Below are 20,065 nucleotides of genomic sequence, written 5' to 3'. Positions count from 1 at the left end.
GTAATCCCTTTTGTAGTCTTTACTGAGCTCCTGCAGCCCAGCTGGGGACATACAAACTGATTTTTTATTATAAGGAAAGCACTGCTTGTCAAAACTCCCATGTGACGTTACTTCTAATGGAACGGATGACCATTAATTAATGAATTTCAGCCCAGTCATCGAGTTTCCCGCTTTGGTGGACCTGAACCCTATTTTATTAAAATGTAAAAGTAAAAAAATATCATTTTGTGACAGCCCTCGAGATTTATTTGCTTTTCATATAACACTGACATGCAGAAATAAAAAATGAGCAGTAAAGACGTGTGACCCAGGGATCGGTGTAAGTAGTATTTAATTCTACCATCTATCAGTATTGAAAAGTACAGTCGATGAAAGGTGGCAGGCGTGTAATCATTGCCCATAAGTCACTATGACCTCTGAGCCTTTTATAGAATAAATAAATTAAATCAAACGCTAGCATTGAAAAAACATGCTTATTCCCCGGTGTCCCCATCGCGCAGGGACAGTCCCGGTCCATGCCTTTCTTGAATAGGGCAAGAAGAAGAAGCCATGTGCAGACTGCCATAGCTCACAGCAACTAGGGGATCTCTTACCCACAACTGCTCTAAATTCTATTCAGTATTCACAAAGGACTGCATTCATTTGCTTCTGTCCCTAACCATAAAAGCTTACAGTCTAATGTCACCGCCACACTCATGTAGTTACATCAACAGTAGCAAAATGAATTAAAAGGAAAGGGCCAGATTCACAAAAGGGATACGCAGGCGTATCTGCTGATACGCCGTCGTATCCTTGTTTCTATCTATGCGGCTGATTCATAGAATCAGTTACGCATAGATATCCCTAAGATCCGACAGGTGTAATTGTTTTACGCTGTCAGATCTTAGGATGCAATACCGCGGCCGCCGCTGGGGGGAGTTCTCGTCGTAAACCAGCGTCGGGTATGCAAATTAGCACTTACGGCGATCCACAAAACTTTTTCCCGTCGGAAAGTCGCCGCAAGTGTTAGTTTGCCGTCGCAAAGATAGGGCTGCTTTTACAAAGTGTAAAATTAGTACACCGTGTAAAAGTATACCCGTCTTTCCCGCGTCGCTTTCAAATTTTTTTTTCCCGCCGCAACTATTTTTTACCCGTCGCGATTCACAAAACCTCGGCGCATCGTAACTTCGCGCAAAGCACGTCGGGAAATTTGCGTCGGGAGCATGCGCAGTACATCCGGCGCGGGAGCGCGCCTAATTTAAATGGGACTCGCCCCATTTGAATTGGCCCGCCTTGCACCGGACGGATTTAGGATACACCACCGCAAATTTCCAGGTAAGTGCTTTGTGGATCAGGCACTAACTTGGAAAATTTGCGGCGGAGTAACTTAAATCGTTTAAGTTACGTTGCGCCCGGGCTACGTGAATCTGGCCCCATGTTCCCAACAAGAGTACAGTAAAACCTTAGTTTGAGAGTAACTTGGTTTGCAAGAAAAGCTAAATTTTTAAATACATTTTGACTTGATATACAAGCGATGTCTTGATATAAGAGTAGTGTCATGTCACAGCTGGGAATAAAAGAGAAGAGAGGCGCCTCTAAGTGTAGCAAAATGGTTACATTTAATGCAACATATTGCTACACTAAGGCCTCGTACACACGAGGGGACATGTCCGATGAAAACGGTCCGTGGACCGTTTTCATCGGACATGTCCGCTCGGAGATTTCTGTCTGATGGTTGTACACACCATCAAACAGAAATCCGCGCGGACAGGATACGCAGTGACGTGGCCGCTCCGTCGCCGCGATGATGACGCGGCGACGTGCGCGACCCTGGAAGGTCAATGCTTCCACACATGCGTCGAATCACTTCGACGCATGCGAGGGCTTTCGGCCGAGCGGACATGTCCGGTGAGTCGTACAGACGACCGAACATGTCCGACGGACAGGCTTCCAGCCAGAAATTTGTCCGGTCGGCCGTACACACGACCGAACATGTCCGCGGACACTGGTCCGCCGGACCAGTTTCAGCGGACATGTTCGGTCGTGTGTACGAGGCCTTAGAGGCGCCTCTCTTCTCTTTTATACTCTGTAGCTCCTGCTGGATTTTGCTTCTAATCCCCTTGTGGAGGCTGTCATGTGTGGATGGACATTTTATGGTTTCACAACCTATCACATTGCTATAATCTTTTTATATGGACTATAAACTGAAGGACTTATGAATAAATGGTTGTGGAACCATTTGTGGAATCATTTGAGTTTCCATTATTTCTTATGGGGAAATTTGCTTTGATATACAAGTGCTTTGGATTACAAGCATGTTTCTGGAACGAATTATGCTCGCAATCCAAGGTTTTACTGTATAGGTAATTATAATTATCTCTCCATGTTCTCCTGTCCCTGGAGAGGTGAGTATATTTTTTGCAGGTATTTATATAGCGCCAACAACTTATGAGGGCTGCACACGATAGAAATAATCAATCTATAGTCAATGACCCCATTCAATCAATATGCTACACACAGGTAGTAGCTTCCGATCAGTAGCTAAGATACGAGCGTAACTTTTGTTTGGAAGTTGTTGACTGCATCTCTATTTCCACCATTTAATGTCATGATTTGATCGATCAACATATGATTGCATTCACGAACAAAGAATCTCAGCGCTGACGATTCATGCAATACAATCAATAAGATTCTGTCCTGACCAGTTGACTCGGTTTGACCAAATCTGATCGGAATTGAGTATAAATCGATTAGAAGGGAAGTTATGGCTATTAAATTGTTTGCAGATTTGATAATTTCGAACAGAGAAATCAAACCATTGTGTGGCCACTATTATATTCCCTCAAGCAACTTACAATCGAAGGTGCCCATCGGTGTCCATCAGTGCCACCTATCAGTGCCAGTCAGTACTACCTATCAGTGCCCTTCAGTTCCACCCATCAGTGCCACCCATCAGTGCCATCTTATCAGTGGCCATCAGTGCCACCTTATCTGTGCCCATCAGTACCGCTTTATCTGTCCCCTTCAGTGCCGCCTTATCTGTGCCTATCAGTGCTGCCTTATCTGTGCCTATCAGCAGGGCTGGACTGGGAAAAAAATGTGGCCCTGGACTTCATCCAGACTGGCCCAGGGCACAACACATCAGGGTACAGTGCACATCAGGGCATGGTACAGAGCTCAGCACATCAGGGTACAGCACATCAGGGCACGAGGCACATTGGGGCACGGGGCATATCAGGGCACATAGCACATCAGGCCACATGGCACATCAGGACACTGGGCACAGGGCACATCAGGACACGGGGCACATAGCAAATCAGGGCACATAGCACATTAGGGCACAGGACACATTATGGTGCTCATCGTTTACCAGCCAGCATGCAGAGTAGCGCAGGAAGCGTGTGTAATATGTTCTCTCTCCTGTCACGGCATTCACTCGGCTCCCCGACAGCCCCTCCTCTCTTCTCATCCATCCCAGATGATATCACAAGCAAATGGGGATGGACAAGAAGAGAGGAGGGGCTGCCGGGGAGCCAAGTGAGTGCCGTGCCAAGAGAGAGAACATATTACACACGCTTCCTGCGCTAATCTGCATGCTCGCTAAATCTCAATCTACCCGTCAGGCGCCAGCTGTCGGCGATTGGCGGGTGGATCGCCGCGGACCTCCGACTGGCCCACTGAGCCATCGGCCCACAGGGAATCTCCCGGTAGTCCAGATGGCCAGTTCATCCCTGCCTATCAGTGCCCACCAGTGCAGCCTATCAGTGCCCACCAGTGCAACTTATCAGTGCCCATCAGTGTCACCTCATCAGCGCATATCAATGAAGAAGAAAAATTACCTGTTTGCAAAATTTTATAACAAACTATTGTTTGTTTAGCAAAAAATAAAACCCCTAGTGGTGATTAAATATCATCAAAAGAAAGTTCTATTTGTGTGAAAAAAATGATAAAAATGTAATTGGGTACAGTGTTGTATGACTTGTATGACCGCGCAAAGTGCATTAGTACTGAAAGCTGAAAGTTGGCCTGGGCAGGTGGGGGGTTTAAGTGCCCAGTAGGCAAGTGGTTAAACTTCATGTAGGCAGTATCCTGGTTTGAATTTTAACCAAGGACCCCAGTGCTTCAAGGCAAGCAAGTGCTAACACCTACGCCACTTTGTTTCCCTACCTTGTCCCCTGCAGGGAATTTGTTTATTGATTCATTTACAGTTCTGACGGTATCCATAATGAACATCTGTGTTTCCTTTACCAACATTTATTTTTAATTCAATATACATTTTAAACACATTACCTATCAAAATCCAATCTTGGTATGTATAATCCTGGGGGTGTGCAGCACACTTTAAGCATAGATGTTCATATTTCTCTTGTCCTACGGAATTTTATCTAGGTACAATGATCACTTCTGCAACATTTTATAACAGAAAGGAAGAAAAACGCAGTTTTTTCAAAATTGTCCGTCTTTTTTTATTTGTTTAGAAAAAAATTAAAACCCCCAAAAGAAAGCTCTATTTGTGCGGAAACAAAATGATAAAAATCTAATTGGGGTACAGTATTGCATGACCGCGCAATTGTCATTGAAAGTGTGAGTGTGCTGAAAGTTGAAAATTGGCCTGGTCAGAAAGGGGGTAAAAGTGCCCGGTATTGAAGTGGTTAATAAATCAACCCCATCTACTCTGACAGGGAACGATTACAAGTAAATAACAGCAAACATACGTATCCCTGGCTGCACTGTTATGACAACTTTAGAGAGATTCAGGCCCAGATCCACGAAGAAGTTACGTCGGCGTATCTATTGATACGCCGCGTAACTTCTAGGATGCTCCGGCGTATCTTTGTTTTGTATCCACAAAACAAGATACGCCTGAAGCTGGGCTAGATCCGACTGACGTACGTCTTAGTACGCCGTCGGATCTTAGGTGCATATTTACGCTGGCCGCTAGGTGGCGCTTCCGTTGATTTCCGCGTCGAGTATGCAAATTAGCTAGATACGCCAATCCTCAAACGTACGTCCGCCTGGCGCAATTTTTTACGTCGTTTACGTAAGGCTTTTTTCGGCGTAACGTTACCCCTGCTCTATGAGGCGTTCGCAATGTTAAGTATGGACGTCGGGCCAGCGTCGAATTTTCCTTCGTTTACGCCGTTTGCGTAAAACATTCGCAAATAGGGCTTTGGGTAAATTACGTTCACGTCGTCTTGGCATTGAGCGGGCGTAATTTTATTTGAAAATTCAACGTGATACTGAGCATGCGCGCGCATGCGCCGTATGAAAAAAGCGTCATTTACATGGGGTCAAGCTTATTTTACATAAAACACGCCCCCCTGTTCCTCATTTGATTTAATCACGCTTACGCCGGGAGATTTACGCTACGCCGCCGTAACTTTAGAGGCAAGTGCTTTGTGAATACAGCACTTGCCTCTCAAAGTAGCGGCGGCGTAGTGTAACTACAATACGCTACGCCTGCCTAAAATTACACCACGCTACGTGGATCTGGCCCTCAGATTCTTATACATTTAGGGCCAGATTCTCGTAGATCTCCGGCGGCGTAACGTATCTCCTTTACAGTACTCCGCCGCAAGTTTTACGGGCAAGTGGCTGATTCACAAACCACTTACCTGTAAACTTGCGGCGGCGTCGCGTAAAGTCCACCCGCGCAAGCCCTCCTAATTCAAATGATCCTGGTAGGGGGCGTGGATCATTAAAATTAGGCGCGCTCCCGCGCCGATCGTACTGCGCATGCTCCGTCGGGTAAATTACCCGACGTGCATTGCGCTAAAAGACGTCGCACGGACGTCATTTGTTTTGATGTTAACGTAAATGGCGTCCAGCGCCATTCACGGACGACTTACGCAAACGACGTAAATTTTTAAAATTGAGACGCGGGAACGACGGCCATACTTAACATTGAGTACGCCACCTAGGGGGCATGTTTATCTTTACGCCGCGTATCTCTTACGGAAACAACGTAAAATCACTACAACGGGCAAGCGTACGTTCGTAAATCCGCGTAACTAGTCATTTGCATATTCTACGCTGACCGCTATGGAAACGCCACCTAGCGGTCAGCGTAGATATTGCAGCCTAAGATACAACGGCGCTGGCCGTCGTATCTTAGGCATGTTTAAGTGTATCTCAGTTTGAGAATACACTTAAACATACGACGGCCTTAGATTCGGACTTACGTCGGTGTATCTGCTGATACGCCGGCGTAATTCTTTAAGAATATGGCCCTTATATTCCTGAATTTATAAAAAAAAAATACAATTGATTTTTAATCGTATGATAATAAGAAACTTCAAAATGATTCTTTATAATTAAATTCCTGCTGGCCGGGTCAGTTTAATTGTCGGCCTGACTATTTCCCTGTGTCAGCAGTGATAACTAAGTGTTCCGAGGAGTTTGTGACGGTGACATCCTATTTCCTTGGACCCTATTATCAATTAAACAACAAAAAGATGTAATTATTTTGTGTATCTTTTATAGTCTTATGGGAGTTACGAGAATCACTTCCCCGGTGTGATCATAATTCACCTATCAAGGACGTGTCACTGATTTATATTGGCGCTGTAATGAGACTGTCCGGTGGTTGGCTTTACCATAAATAAACAAGTATAAACTGCTGAGTTCTATGAAACCCAACGTGATTACATAGGAGACATTATTATTACACTAAAATGAAATAGCGTTTGTAATCACTGGATTTATGTCCTCGACAACCTGGAATCTCATTATATTTTTCAAGCGAGTGATGCAAAACTCCTCATTCTCCTAAGTTGCCGCAGTCATTAAAATCGCACGCCGGTTATTGACGAGGGCTGCCAAACAAACTCGTAAATAACGGCGGTGATGTGACGGTTATTTGTTAATAATCGTGCGATGATGGCTTCGGGTGCAGTCGTATATCGTGGTGGGAGGGGAGCGCCATTTCCATACAGTGCCTTGTCATTCACATCTTAAAGGGAAATATTTATGTTATTATTTAGATCATTTTGTTACTTCAAGAAAAAAAGAAAAGGAAATGCATCTGCTGACGGATATTACGTGGAGCCACCTAGAGGTGAGTGCACAGACCTGCAGCAGCTTTTAGCGCCTATGCTCTGCCCGAATGGTGGACGTCCAACGCGTTTCAGCGATTTTAAATGATCTTCTTCAGGGCTGATAGAAGAGGAGCATGCAACCTATGACGCGTTTTGAAGGAGTACCTTCTTCCTCAGAGCCCAGCAGACAATGGGCATACTGCCGTGGAGCAACGTAATTGTATCTGGAGCAACGTAATTGTATCTGAATCTGCCCCTTTTTTTTTAACACTTTGGAAAGCATGAGAGCCAGTATAGTGTATTTTTTTTAAGTTTGAATTTTTTTTTTTTCAGTCTTCAAAGACTTAAAGCGGAGTTCCGCCCACCTCTGCAAAAATTAAAAGTCAACAGTATGTGCAGCTGCTGACTTTTAATTTTTGCAGAGGTAGGCGGAACTCCGCTTTAAGTCTTTGAAGACTGAAAAAAAAAACATTTCAAACTTAAAAAAAATACACTATACTGGCTCTCATGCTTTCCAAAGTGTTAAAAAAAAAGGGGCAGATTCAGATACAATTACGTTGCTCCACGACAGCGTAACGTATCTGATTTACGTTACACCGCCGCAGGTTTACAGCATAAGTGCCTGATTCTCAAAACTCTTACCTGTAAACTTGCGGCGGTGTAACGTAAATGCGCTCGACGCAAGCCCCCCCAATTCAAATGGGGCGGGCACCATTTAAATTAGGCGCGTTCCCGAGCCGAACGTACTGCGCATGCTCCGTCGGGTAAATTACCCGACGTGCATTGCGCTAAATGACGTCGCACGGACGTCATTTGTTTTGACGTTAACGTAAATGGCGTCCAGCGCCATTCACGGACGACTTACGCAAACGACGTGTTTTTTTAAATTTCGACGCGGGAACGACGGCCATACTTAACATGGCTTAGAACAACTAGGGCTCAGCCCTAATTTTACGTGGCGTAACTCGACAGAAACGACGTAAAGTTAGATCGACGGGCATCGCGGATGTTCGGGGCTCGCCGTAACTAGTCATTTGCATATTCTACGCCGACCGCAATGGCCTCGCCACCTAGCGGCCGGCCTAGAATTGCATCCTTAAGATCCGACAGTGTAATTCAATTACACCTGTCGGATCTTAGGGCTATCTATGCGTAACTGATTCTATGAATCAGTCGCATAGTTAGGACGGCCGGAACACAGAGATACGACGGCGTATCAGGAGATAAGACGGCGTATCAGGAGATAAGACGGCGTATCAGGAGATACGCCGTCGTATCTCTTTTGTGAATCTGGCCCAAAGTGTGTAATGGAGTTCCACTTTAAAGCTTTATACAGGTTTTCAGATCTATGCTTTTTCGGGGGTTTTACATGATTTATTTCGATTTTCCTTTAGATATTCAGTTACATTTACAAACCTTTTTATGCCTGAATTTCATTTACGGCTGAATGAACCAGCTATATCTAAATGATCTACATTTTAATACATTGTCTATGAGCCTAAAATCAAAGTAATTCCAGGTGACCTTTTTAACTTTTCTATCCTGTTCAATAAACAACAACGGCGTCGCCCAGCCGTATCATTAGGCAAACCATCATGAACAATATCCGCAGTGTGGTAAACTGGATTCACCGTCATCCTGCCCTTTGTCTCCCCCGTGAAACGTGAATACTTGACAATGTAATAGGCAGCGGGAGCCCTTAGAAGAGTTAAAGTATGATTATCCCAGGCTTATTCACTATATCACAGCACTATAAGTATTATTTTCAAAACTATGAAAACAGGGCAAGATTCTCATCTTCATTAACCTAATACAAACCTCTTTAATCCCATGTATATATTTTTCATAGCACTTGATATTCTGCTCATGAAAAGCATCTAATGGAATAACAGCTTGATACATTGCTATTTAAATTACTTCTCATCAGGAAAGTATTCAAAGACTCTTGATGTCTTTTTCTAAGAATACTCCAATGTTTTCAATAATGCCAATCTTTCCATGTAATAAAATTGTTAGCTTAGATGAGGTTATTTGTACATATATGTAATTAACCACTTAAGCCCCGGACCAATATGCAGCCTAAAGACCCAAGGTGTTTTTACAGTTCGGGACTGCGTCGCTTTAACAGACAATTGCGCGGTCGTGCGACGTGGCTCCCAAACAAAATTGGCGTCCTTTTTTCTCCACAAATAGAGCTTTCTTTTGGTGGTATTTGATCACATCTGCGGTTTTTAGTTTTTGCGCTATAAACAAAAATAGAGCGACAATTTTGAAAAAAAAGCAATATTTTTTACTTTTTGCTGTAATAAATATCCCCCAAAAACATATATAAAAACATTTTTTTTCCTCAGTTTAGGCCGATACGTATTCTTCTACCTATTTTTAGTAAAAAAAATCGCAATAAGCGTTTATCGATTGGTTTGCGCAAAATTTATAGTGTTTACAAAATAGGGGATAGTTTTATTGCATTTTTTTTTATTATTTTTTTTTTACTACTAATGGCGGCGATCAGCAATTTTTTTCGTGACTGCGACATTATGGCGGACACTTCGGACAATTTTGACACATTTTTGGGACCATTGTCATTTTCACAGCAAAAAATGCATTTAAATTGCATTCTTTATTGTGAAAATGACAGTTGCAGTTTGGGAGTTAACCACAGGTGGCGCTGTAGGAGTTAGGGTGCACCTAGTATGTGTTTACAACTGTTTGGGGGTGTGGCTGTAGGAATGACGTCATCGATCGTGTCGTGTCCCTATAAAGGGAATGACGCGATCGATGCGCCGCCATAGTGAAGGACGGGGAAGCCGTGTTTACACACGGCTCTCCCCGTTCTTCAGCTCCGGGGAGCGATCGCGACGGAGCGGCTATAAACAAATAGCCGCGCCGTGGTCCCGGATCGCTCCCCGAGCGGACCCGACCTCCGCATGTAGCGGGGGGGGTCCCGATCGGACCCCCCACCCGCTAATAGGCGAGGACGTACGTGTACGCCCATGTGCCTGTACGTGCCATATTGTGGACGTATATGTACATGCGGGGGTCGGGAACTGGTTAAAGCACACTTGTATGAAGGGCACATAGAGTACAAGCAATTCTGTTTCGGCAGTAAGAAAGAGGTGAGCTGCAGCACAGCTAAGTTCCAAGAGTCAACAGTTTATAGAAAAGAGGGACACACCTCCCTCTGGACACAGACTGTGGGCCAGATTCTTGTAGTTCCTGCGGCGGCGTCGCATAAGCTATTTACACTACGCCGCCCCAACTTACAGGAGCAAGTGCTGTATTCCCCAAACACTTGCTCCGTAGTTTGCGGCGGCGTAGTGTAAAATTCAAAGGGGGCGGCTTATATTTAAATTAAGCGCGCCCCCGTGCCGATCGAACTGCGCATGCGCCGGGCTAAAAATAGCCCAGTGCGCATGCTCCAGTTCTCGACGGAAAACGTCAATGACGCCGACGTGTGCATCATTGACGTAAAGTCGTATTCAAGAACGACATACGAAAACGACGTACCCGACGGGAAAAGACGACGCGGACCCGACGCCATACTTAACATGGCATACGTGGGACTGCCGTAAGGTTACCCCTCATATAGCAGGGGAAACCTTACGCTTACGCAAACGACGTAAGCGACAGTTACGCGACGCGATTTCGTTCGGGAATCGGCGTATCAGGCTCATTTGCATAAACAAATGAGACCTGAACGTAAACGCCACCTAGCGGCTGGCGGCGAATTACATTTAAGATCTGACAGTGTAAGTGACTTACACCTGTCGGATCTGCAGCGTATCTATTCGAAAATGATTCTAGGAATCACTCGCATAGATACGCAGGTCAAAAAACAGAGATACGACGGAGTTTCCTGAGATACGACGGAGTTTCCTGAGATACGACGGAGTTTCCTGAGATACTCCGTCGTAACTCTTCTGAGAATATGGCCCTCTGTCACTAACGTGTTTTGCCATGAGCAGGAATTAATTATGAAGATATTGATTCCCTCGGTTTTGGGTTACCGTGCCCACACAGTGAAAAGCACACACACGACTTTCAATTAAAAGAAAGGAAAAACTGCTAATCATTTGTATTTTTTGCAATTTTAAAGATTCAGTCCACCCAAAACTGATAGATGCTGGTAATATATACAGGGCTAGATTCAGGTAGGGGCGCGCATTGTTACGGCGGCGCAGCGTATCGTATTTACGCTACGCCACCGTAAGTTAGAGAGGCAAGTGCTGTATTCACAAAGCACTTGCCTTCTAAGTTACGGCGGCGTAGCGTAAATGGGGCCGGCGTAAGCGCGCATAATTCAAATGTGGATGAGGGGGCGTGTTTTATTTTAATTCTTGGTGACCCGACGTGATTGACATTTTTCCCGAACGGCGCTTGCGCCGTCCGTGGAATTTCCCAGTGTGCATTGCTCCAAGTACTCCAAAGTACGCCGCAAGGACGTCATTGGTTTTGACGTGAACGTAAATTACGTCCAGCCCTATACGCAAACGACATAAAAATTCAAATGTCGACGCGGGAACGACGGCCATACTTAACATTGCGTGCGCCTCCTAATAGCAGGAGTAACCTTACGCCGAAAAAGCCTAACGTAAACGACGTAAAAAAATAGTGCCGAGCGTACGTAAATTTGTGAATCGGCGTATCTAGGTCATTAGCATATTCTACGCCGAAAATGACGGAAGCGCCACCTAGCGGCCAGCGTAAATATGCACCCTAAGATACGACGGTGTAAGAGACTTACGCCAGTCGGATCTTAGGCTAATGTCGGCGTATCTTGCTTTCTGAATACAGAAAAAAGATACGCCGGCGCAGCTTTGAATTTACGCAGCGTATCTATAGATACGCCGGCGTAAATCAATGCTGAATCTAGCCCACATTATACATTACTAGCATCTTTCGGTAATAGCACTGGGATCACATTCTGTAATAGACACACTCCTAAACCTTGTGAACAGCCTTCCCAGAAGAGTTGAAGCGGTTATAGCTGCAAAGGGTGGGCCAACGCAATATTAAACCCTACGTACTAAGACTGGGATGCAATTAAAGTTCATGTACGTGTAAAGGCAGGTGTCCCAATACTTTTGACAATATAGTTGTAGCACTATCCCTGAAGGAGCTGCTGGTTTGTTTTGGGTGGCATGTTAACTCTATTTCTTCGCCGTCTAGGGTATCAGATGAGAGTTGAGAAAAAGTTCAATGTCCACACTTTAGACTTCTTTTTCTTTGATTTATTTGCTGAACTTGGTAACATAATAAAATAGGTAGTTGAAGAGGTGGAAGGGTAAAAGGTAATAGGTTCAGGTGCACACTTCTGTCCGGAAACACTCCTGCTTCCAGCAACACAGCTTTCGTCGCCACTCTAGCCAGAGTGGGTATTGCGCACCCGGATAGGCCTCTCTCACTAGCCTAGCAGCCAGGATAGCGCAGGGAAATTGGTAAAGTCTCTGCCACAGACCTTCCCTCAGACGGAGATATGTTCGGTCCAAAATCCTCTCAACACAGGATTTAGCACCCGGATCTTTCCCGAATAACTTCTTGCAAACTTAGAACTGACAGGCGACCATCATTCAGCCTTTCAGTAATGGTGCGTCCTTCGATGAAGTTCAAGGCGTCTCCTGAAATACCAGCCTTGTGCTCGGTGCTCTCCAAGGTTCATCATCGAGTGGCTTCCTCCCTCAGGACAGACAGCACAGGACCACTCTGCAAACGTAGACCCAGTCTGACTACCGTCCTACCTGGTAAATCACAACCCCGGACCAACGTGGTCCCGGAACCAGGAGCACATGAACACGCACCCCCGGCCAGGAGGGCCACTCACGGGGGGTGGTGGGACGACAGACCAGCGATCGACGACCCTGGTCCAATGGCGTCTGTCCCTTAAGTACTCCTCCCCAGCATGCACAGCGGGACGACCAACCCCCACTGATTGGCTGCCAAAGGGGAACACCCAAAACACCTTGACCTGACTGCTGCCACCATTGGCCTGGGGTGGTAACGGCACCCCTGACAACAATTGTGGTCACTCACAGTACAACCATAACTGGAACAGAGGCTCAAAATTTGGAAATAATCATCAGACTACCCTCTAAATTTAAAGTAGCGCCGGCTAAAAAGTAGCAGGCCGCTACATAGTGTATATGCAATTTCTAAAATCTGTGTTGTATATACACTTTTCTAAACTATATATATATATACTGTATATTATCTGGTCATATTATCTACTGTTCGTATCATGTATGTATATGTTGGTGATATCCAAGTTATCAGGTCTGCTCTGAGTGCTCTCTGCTGCTGTCACCCTTCTTGTTGCATGTTTTAATATGATATTTTAATACATTTTATATTTTTATACATTTTCAAGTAACATATTTTCCTCACCGATATTATAGCGGCAGCCATTAGTCCGCTTTTCCATTTTCTTCTTCATTTATTCTACAATATTGGATGTGGCGCCACGCATTGCGGTTTGTTTCCATTCTTTCTCCTAGAAATGCGGGATATGTTTACTGATGATCAGCTCTCTAAAATACAAAATCAATAACTGGGTACTTGATACTTGCCAAAGAGATATCATGTGAAGAAGAGTGCCACCCCATTTTTAAAGTCCAGGAATTATTTACTGGTTACAAGCTTTGTTCAGATAAAACACATTCTAAACATGTTTCTAGGGCTCCAAAGGACCCCCTTTATCAGGGCTTAAAACCTTCTTTGTAAACTGAAATCAATCCGGGTGAAAGAGTTGATCTCCTATATTTGATATTACATCAAGGGTGTTTAGTCTGTTATGTTCAAAGATTATACAATGTTCAAAAAATGTCCTCGGCGGGGTCAAAGAAATCAATAAAAAAAATTGACAGAAGTATTTACTCTTTTTAAGGCTATCCAAAGCTAAAAGAGAAAAGTTTTAGTCAGAGTTTGGCTTTTATTTGTGAGTCTCAAGGAGATTTTATGGCTAAATAAAATTATATAAAGCCCTACATCAGTCGACAAACAACAGAGATTTGTTTAACGAACGGAAGAAGTTTTTTTCCTATGAATTATAGTCCCCGTGGATTGATTTTCTGCTAGGTGTGCTGCAGATGATGTCTTCAGCATAACGTATTGCCGGTGAGTCAATGTACGGCATATTTCACACTCCGCTCTAATTAGTGCCACTAATCACTCGATTGTCCTCTGGTATATTGTGCAGCAGAATAGAGAAATATATTAACTGGCAGATACATCTTGTTCAAATAACACTCCCGAGAAGACATGACCCAAATCTCTCAGCGGCATGTCACACCAAGAGAAAATATACAGTTCTGTCCTGCTATTGGATTTCCGTAGGATTTACTAGAGACATTGAGCCGGATTCAGATACCTGTGCGTATCTCTCCGGCCGGCGTAACGTATCCTAGATGCGTTACGCCGCTGTAACTTTGGGCGCAAGTTCCGTATTCAGAAAGAACTTGCGCCCTAAGGGCCAGATTCACAAAAGGGATACAACGGCGTTTCTCCTGATACGCCGTCGTATCCCTGTTTCTATCTATGCGACTGATTCATAGAATCAGTTACGGATAGATATCCCTAAGATCTGACAGGTGTAATAGTTTTACACTGTCGGATCTTAGGATGCAGTAACGCGGCCACCGCTGGGGGGAGTTTGCGTCGTAAACCAGCGTCGGGTATGCAAATTAGGAGTTACGGCGGATCCCCGACGGATTTTCGCGTTCGCTACGTCGCCACTAGTCTAGTTTCCCGTCGCAAAGTTAGTCGTCGTTTTAGGTGCCCTAACTTTAGTCAGCAAACGTATTGCTGTCTAAAGTATGGCCGTCGTTCCCGCATCTAAATTTAAAATTTAACGTCGTTTGCGTAACACGTCCGGGAATACGGAAGTACGCTTCGCCGTTCGAAAAAATGACGTCACGGCGCGCAAAGCACGGCGGGAGTTAGGAAACGGAGCATGCGCAGTAGGTCCGGCGCGGGAGCCCGCCTAATTTAAATGGCACACGCCCATTTGAATTGGCCCGCCTTGCGCCGGAGGCCGCCGGCGTAGTTTTCATCGAAAGTGCTTTGTGAATCAGGCACTTGCGATGAAAACTTGCGGCGGTGTAACGTATCTACGATACGTTACGCCGCCGCGATTCTACGTGAATCTGGCCCTAAGTTACGGCGGCGTAACGTATGTGGGCCGGCTTAAGCCCGCCTAATTCAAATGGGGATGTGGGGGGCGTGTTTTATTTAAATTTTGATTGACCCTGCGTATTTGACATTTTTTTTGTACGTGAAAACATCCCAGTGCGCATGCTCGAAAATCCGCCGCAAAACGTCATTGCTTTCGACATGAACGTAAATTACGTCCAGCCATATTCTCGAACGACTTACGCAAATGACGTAAAAAATTCAAAACTCGGCGCGGGAACGACGGCTATACTTAACATAGGATACGCCGCACATACCCCTCATATAGCAGGGGTAACATTACGCCAGAAAAAGCAGAACGCAAACAACGTAAAAAAAAGCGCCGGGCGGTCGTTCGTTTCTGAATCGACGTAAATAGTAATTTGCATATTCCTCGCGTAAACAAACGGAAGCGCCACCTAGCGGCCAGCGTAAATATGCAGCCTAAGATCCGACGGTGTAAGACACTTACACCTGTCGGATCTTAGGGAGATCTATGCGTAACTGATTCTATGAATCAGTCGCAAAGATACGACCAAGCGCAGTCAGAGACACGACGGCGTATCAGGAGATACGCCGTCGTATCTCTTTCTGAATCCGGCCCAGGGTGTCTTATTTTATTTTCGATTTTTAGATTTAGCATAGGGAGATCAGTGTTAGTAAAGTGATTGTAAAGGCTTGTTTTTTTTTTTTGTTTTTTTTTTATAAATAACAAGCCCAGAACCTCCTCTGAAGCTCTGTACACACGGGCCAGAATCTCGTCAGGAAAAAAACGTTGTTTTTCCTGATGAGATTCTTGGCAAGAATCTCTTGTTGCCCGAGTATACAGACACTTCTTTCAAAAGAACCACGGTTCTTTTGAAAGGCAAGAACGCGGTGACGTCATCGCGTACGACGAGGTGGTGTTTTAAGACATTTAACATACCAGCTTGCCTTAAAAATGCTTGTTTATCATATTGAGAGGAAAAAGCTTGTTAGAAACTTTAGATAGACTTTAAAACCCCCCTCACTATGGTGCATTACCATGCATGCTGCAACTCTTGTACCATGCTGCATTTTGGTGCCATTTATTTTTAATGGCACCCAATGCACTGTTATAGTAGGGAGCAATGCATCTGCACTGTAGAGAACCACAATGCACATGCTAAATGAAGCAGTGCACTTCTTTTAAAAAAAAGGTGCCTGTCTGATGTTAGGTGCTTAAAGCGGAGTTCCGGCCACAAATTGAAAAAAAAAAACTTTTTAAATATAAATACCCCTGTAATACACAAGCTGAATGTATTCTACTACAGTTAGTCTGTAAACTACGGTCCGTTTTGTTAGGTTGTTACAGCATTTAGACACTTTATAAAATAGAAATTGACTGGGGCCATCTTAAGTGTGGGCATCATGAAGCCAGACTGTATGACTTCCTGGATTTCAGCCTCGCACATGCTCAGTGTTGTACAAGCAGTGTAATGGTTTCAGATCAGTTTTCAATAGCAACGGGAGTGTCAGAGGAAGTTACCGCCCCTTATCTATGCAAACCTCTCCTCCCCTCCTCTCCCCCCCCCCCCCCCCTCTCCTCCCCTCCCCCCCCCTCCTTCCAGGAACCAGTAAATATAATAAATAATTTGTTCCTGTGCAGATATATCTACATAACAAGATGATATATATCTCTTGTTATATATGTGGTGTGTATACATATACCAGACATGTGCACTGTCAATAAATTCATTTTGTTAGTGCGGTGATGTTAGTGCTGCGATGTTAGTGCTGCGATGTTAGTGCTGCGATGTTAGTGCGGTGATGTTAGTGCGGTGATGTTAGTGCGGTGATGTTAGTGCTGTGATGTTAGTGCTGTGATGTTAGTGCTGTGATGTTAGTGCGGTGGTGACATTAGTGCGGTGACATTAGTGCTGTGATGTTAGTGCGGTGATGTTAGTGCGGTGATGTTAGTGCTGCGATGTTAGTGCTGCGATGTTAGTGCTGTGATGTTAGTGCGGTGACAGTGCAGTGATGTTAGTGTGGTGACAGTGCGGTGATGTTAGTGCGGTGACAGTGCGGTGACGGTGCGGTGATGTTAGTGCGGTGACAGTGCGGTGATGTTAGTGCGGTGACGGTGCGGTGACAGTGCGGTGATGTTAGTGCGGTGACGGTGCGGTGACAGTGCGGTGACGGTGCGGTGACAGTGCGGTGATGTTAGTGCGGTGACAGTGCGGTGACGGTGCGGTGACGGTGCGGTGCGGTGACAGTGCGGTGATGTTAGTGCGGTGACAGTGCGGTGACGGTGCGGTGATGTTAGTGCGGTGACAGTGCGGTGACGGTGCGGTGATGTTAGTGCGGTGACAGTGCGGTGACGGTGCGGTGACGGTGCGGTGACGGTGCGGTGACAGTGCGGTGACGGTGCGGTGACGGTGCGGTGACAGTGCGGTGACGGTGCGGTGACGGTGCGGTGACGGTGCGGTGACAGTGCGGTGACAGTGCGGTGATGTTAGTGCGGTGACGGTGCGGTGACAGTGCGGTGACGGTGCGGTGACGGTGCGGTGACGGTGCGGTGACGGTGCGGTGATGTTAGTGCGGTGACGGTGCGGTGACGGTGCGGTGACGGTGCGGTGACAGTGCGGTGACGGTGCGGTGACGGTGCGGTGACAGTGCGGTGATGGTGCGGTGACGGTGCGGTGACGGTGCGGTGACGGTGCGGTGACAGTGCGGTGACGGTGCGGTGACGGTGCGGTGACGGTGCGGTGACAGTGCGGTGACAGTGCGGTGATGTTAGTGCGGTGACGGTGCGGTGACGGTGCGGTGACAGTGCGGTGACAGTGCGGTGACGGTGCGGTGACAGTGCGGTGACAGTGCGGTGATGTTAGTGCGGTGACGGTGCGGTGACGGTGCGGTGACGGTGCGGTGACGGTGCGGTGACAGTGCGGTGACGGTGACGGTGCGGTGATGTTAGTGCGGTGACGGTGCGGTGACGGTGCGGTGACGGTGCGGTGACAGTGCGGTGACGGTGCGGTGACAGTGCGGTGATGTTAGTGCGGTGACAGTGCGGTGACGGTGCGGTGACGGTGCGGTGCGGTGACAGTGCGGTGATGTTAGTGCGGTGGTAGTGCGGTGACGGTGCGGTGATGTTAGTGCGGTGACAGTGCGGTGACGGTGCGGTGACGGTGCGGTGACGGTGCGGTGACAGTGCGGTGACGGTGCGGTGACAGTGCGGTGACAGTGCGGTGACGGTGCGGTGACGGTGCGGTGACGGTGCGGTGACAGTGCGGTGATGTTAGTGCGGTGACAGTGCGGTGACGGTGCGGTGACGGTGCGGTGCGGTGACAGTGCGGTGATGTTAGTGCGGTGGTAGTGCGGTGACGGTGCGGTGATGTTAGTGCGGTGACAGTGCGGTGACGGTGCGGTGCGGTGACGGTGCGGTGACAGTGCGGTGACAGTGCGGTGACAGTGCGGTGACAGTGCGGTGACGGTGCGGTGACAGTGCGGTGACAGTGCGGTGACAGTGCGGTGACGGTGCGGTGACAGTGCGGTGACAGTGCGGTGACAGTGCGGTGACAGTGCGGTGACGGTGCGGTGACAGTGCGGTGACATTATGTGCAGAGTGGGGGGAGGTACAGATGATCAGGCATACAGAGCACATCTCGGTCTGTGTAGATCTGTATGTGAGAACAGTGATCATAGTACAGCCCCGCCTCCCTGCACTAGAATTGTAACACACAGTGCAGAGCTCTGTTGCAATGTACAGGGAGGCGGGGCTGTACTATGCTCGGTGCTCTCACATACAGATCTACACAGACAGAGTGAGATTCGCTCTCTCTGCCTGATGATCTGTATCTCCGTGCATCGGAGACAGATGGCAGGTGGGCGGGTGGTGGAGGGAGGAGGACGGGGGCGGCGGTGACGGACGGGTGGAGGAGCTAGGACGGGGGCGGAGCTAGGACGGGGGCGGAGCTAGGACGAGTGGAGGAGCTAGGACGGGGGAGGAGTTGGAGAGGGAGAAGAGGAAGGACACCACCTCTATGGGCGGCACTGCCCTCCCTCCCTCCCGCCCCCCGAGATGTTCATCCACGGCTGCGATGTTCAGCCCAGCCTCCTGGGATTGAAGAGACACATATCCCAGGAGGCATAGCAGCGCTGGATGCGGCGGGGGGGGGCCATTCCGCCGCGGCGGGGGAATAAGAGACTCACAGATAAAAACGTGAGTTTTTAAAAGACAAAAATAAAACATCCCAAATGTATTTAAAGGGGCAGTGTAAAAACGAATGCAAAGAAGTTGTAAAATAGGGTGGAACTCCGCTTTAAGGGTGCTCTGCCATCCCATTCAAAATTAATTGTCTCATTTGGGTTAATAGTAATACATGTGTTATAATGCAATGCATAATGATAAGGGGGCCTTTATTATCTAATGCTAAACTTAATTTTACTTTACGTGTTCATTCAGCTCCAGAGTTGATTCTGAAACTCAGATATTGCAAACATTCATGTCAGTGTTATTTTTGGTAACAAAAGGCTTCTAAGAGAAAGGAACCAAAGGCTGCTCCAAAGGCTGTGTCTGCTGTATATCTGCTTCTGCTATTGCCTGCTCAACTTTAGCTTGACAGCCAGTGCTGCAGGGTCCCCCACTGCTATCTTATTATCCATGGTAGAATTTTTAGAAAGTGTTTCAGGCTTTTTGCCCCAACAGGGCTGGTAGGCACTTGCCAAAGCACACTGCACAATTTTTCATTATTAGTTAGTATGAAGCGCCACCCCTCGGAGGGCCGCTGGTAGATGACTGTCCCCAAAGGTTGCCCTGACCTTGCAAGCCTCTTGAAACCTCTGACACCCTGGGTTCGGACATATTTCAAAGTGGTAATGCAATTACACAAACACCAGACTGTAGCAAAGTAAACAAGTATTTTAAT

The sequence above is a fragment of the Rana temporaria genome, chromosome 13, assembly GCF_905171775.1.
Source record: "Rana temporaria chromosome 13, aRanTem1.1, whole genome shotgun sequence".
In the NCBI taxonomy this organism is placed as follows: domain Eukaryota; kingdom Metazoa; phylum Chordata; class Amphibia; order Anura; family Ranidae; genus Rana; species Rana temporaria.
The sequence above is the reverse complement of the archived record's forward strand: the minus strand, read 5'-3'. Positions refer to the sequence as shown.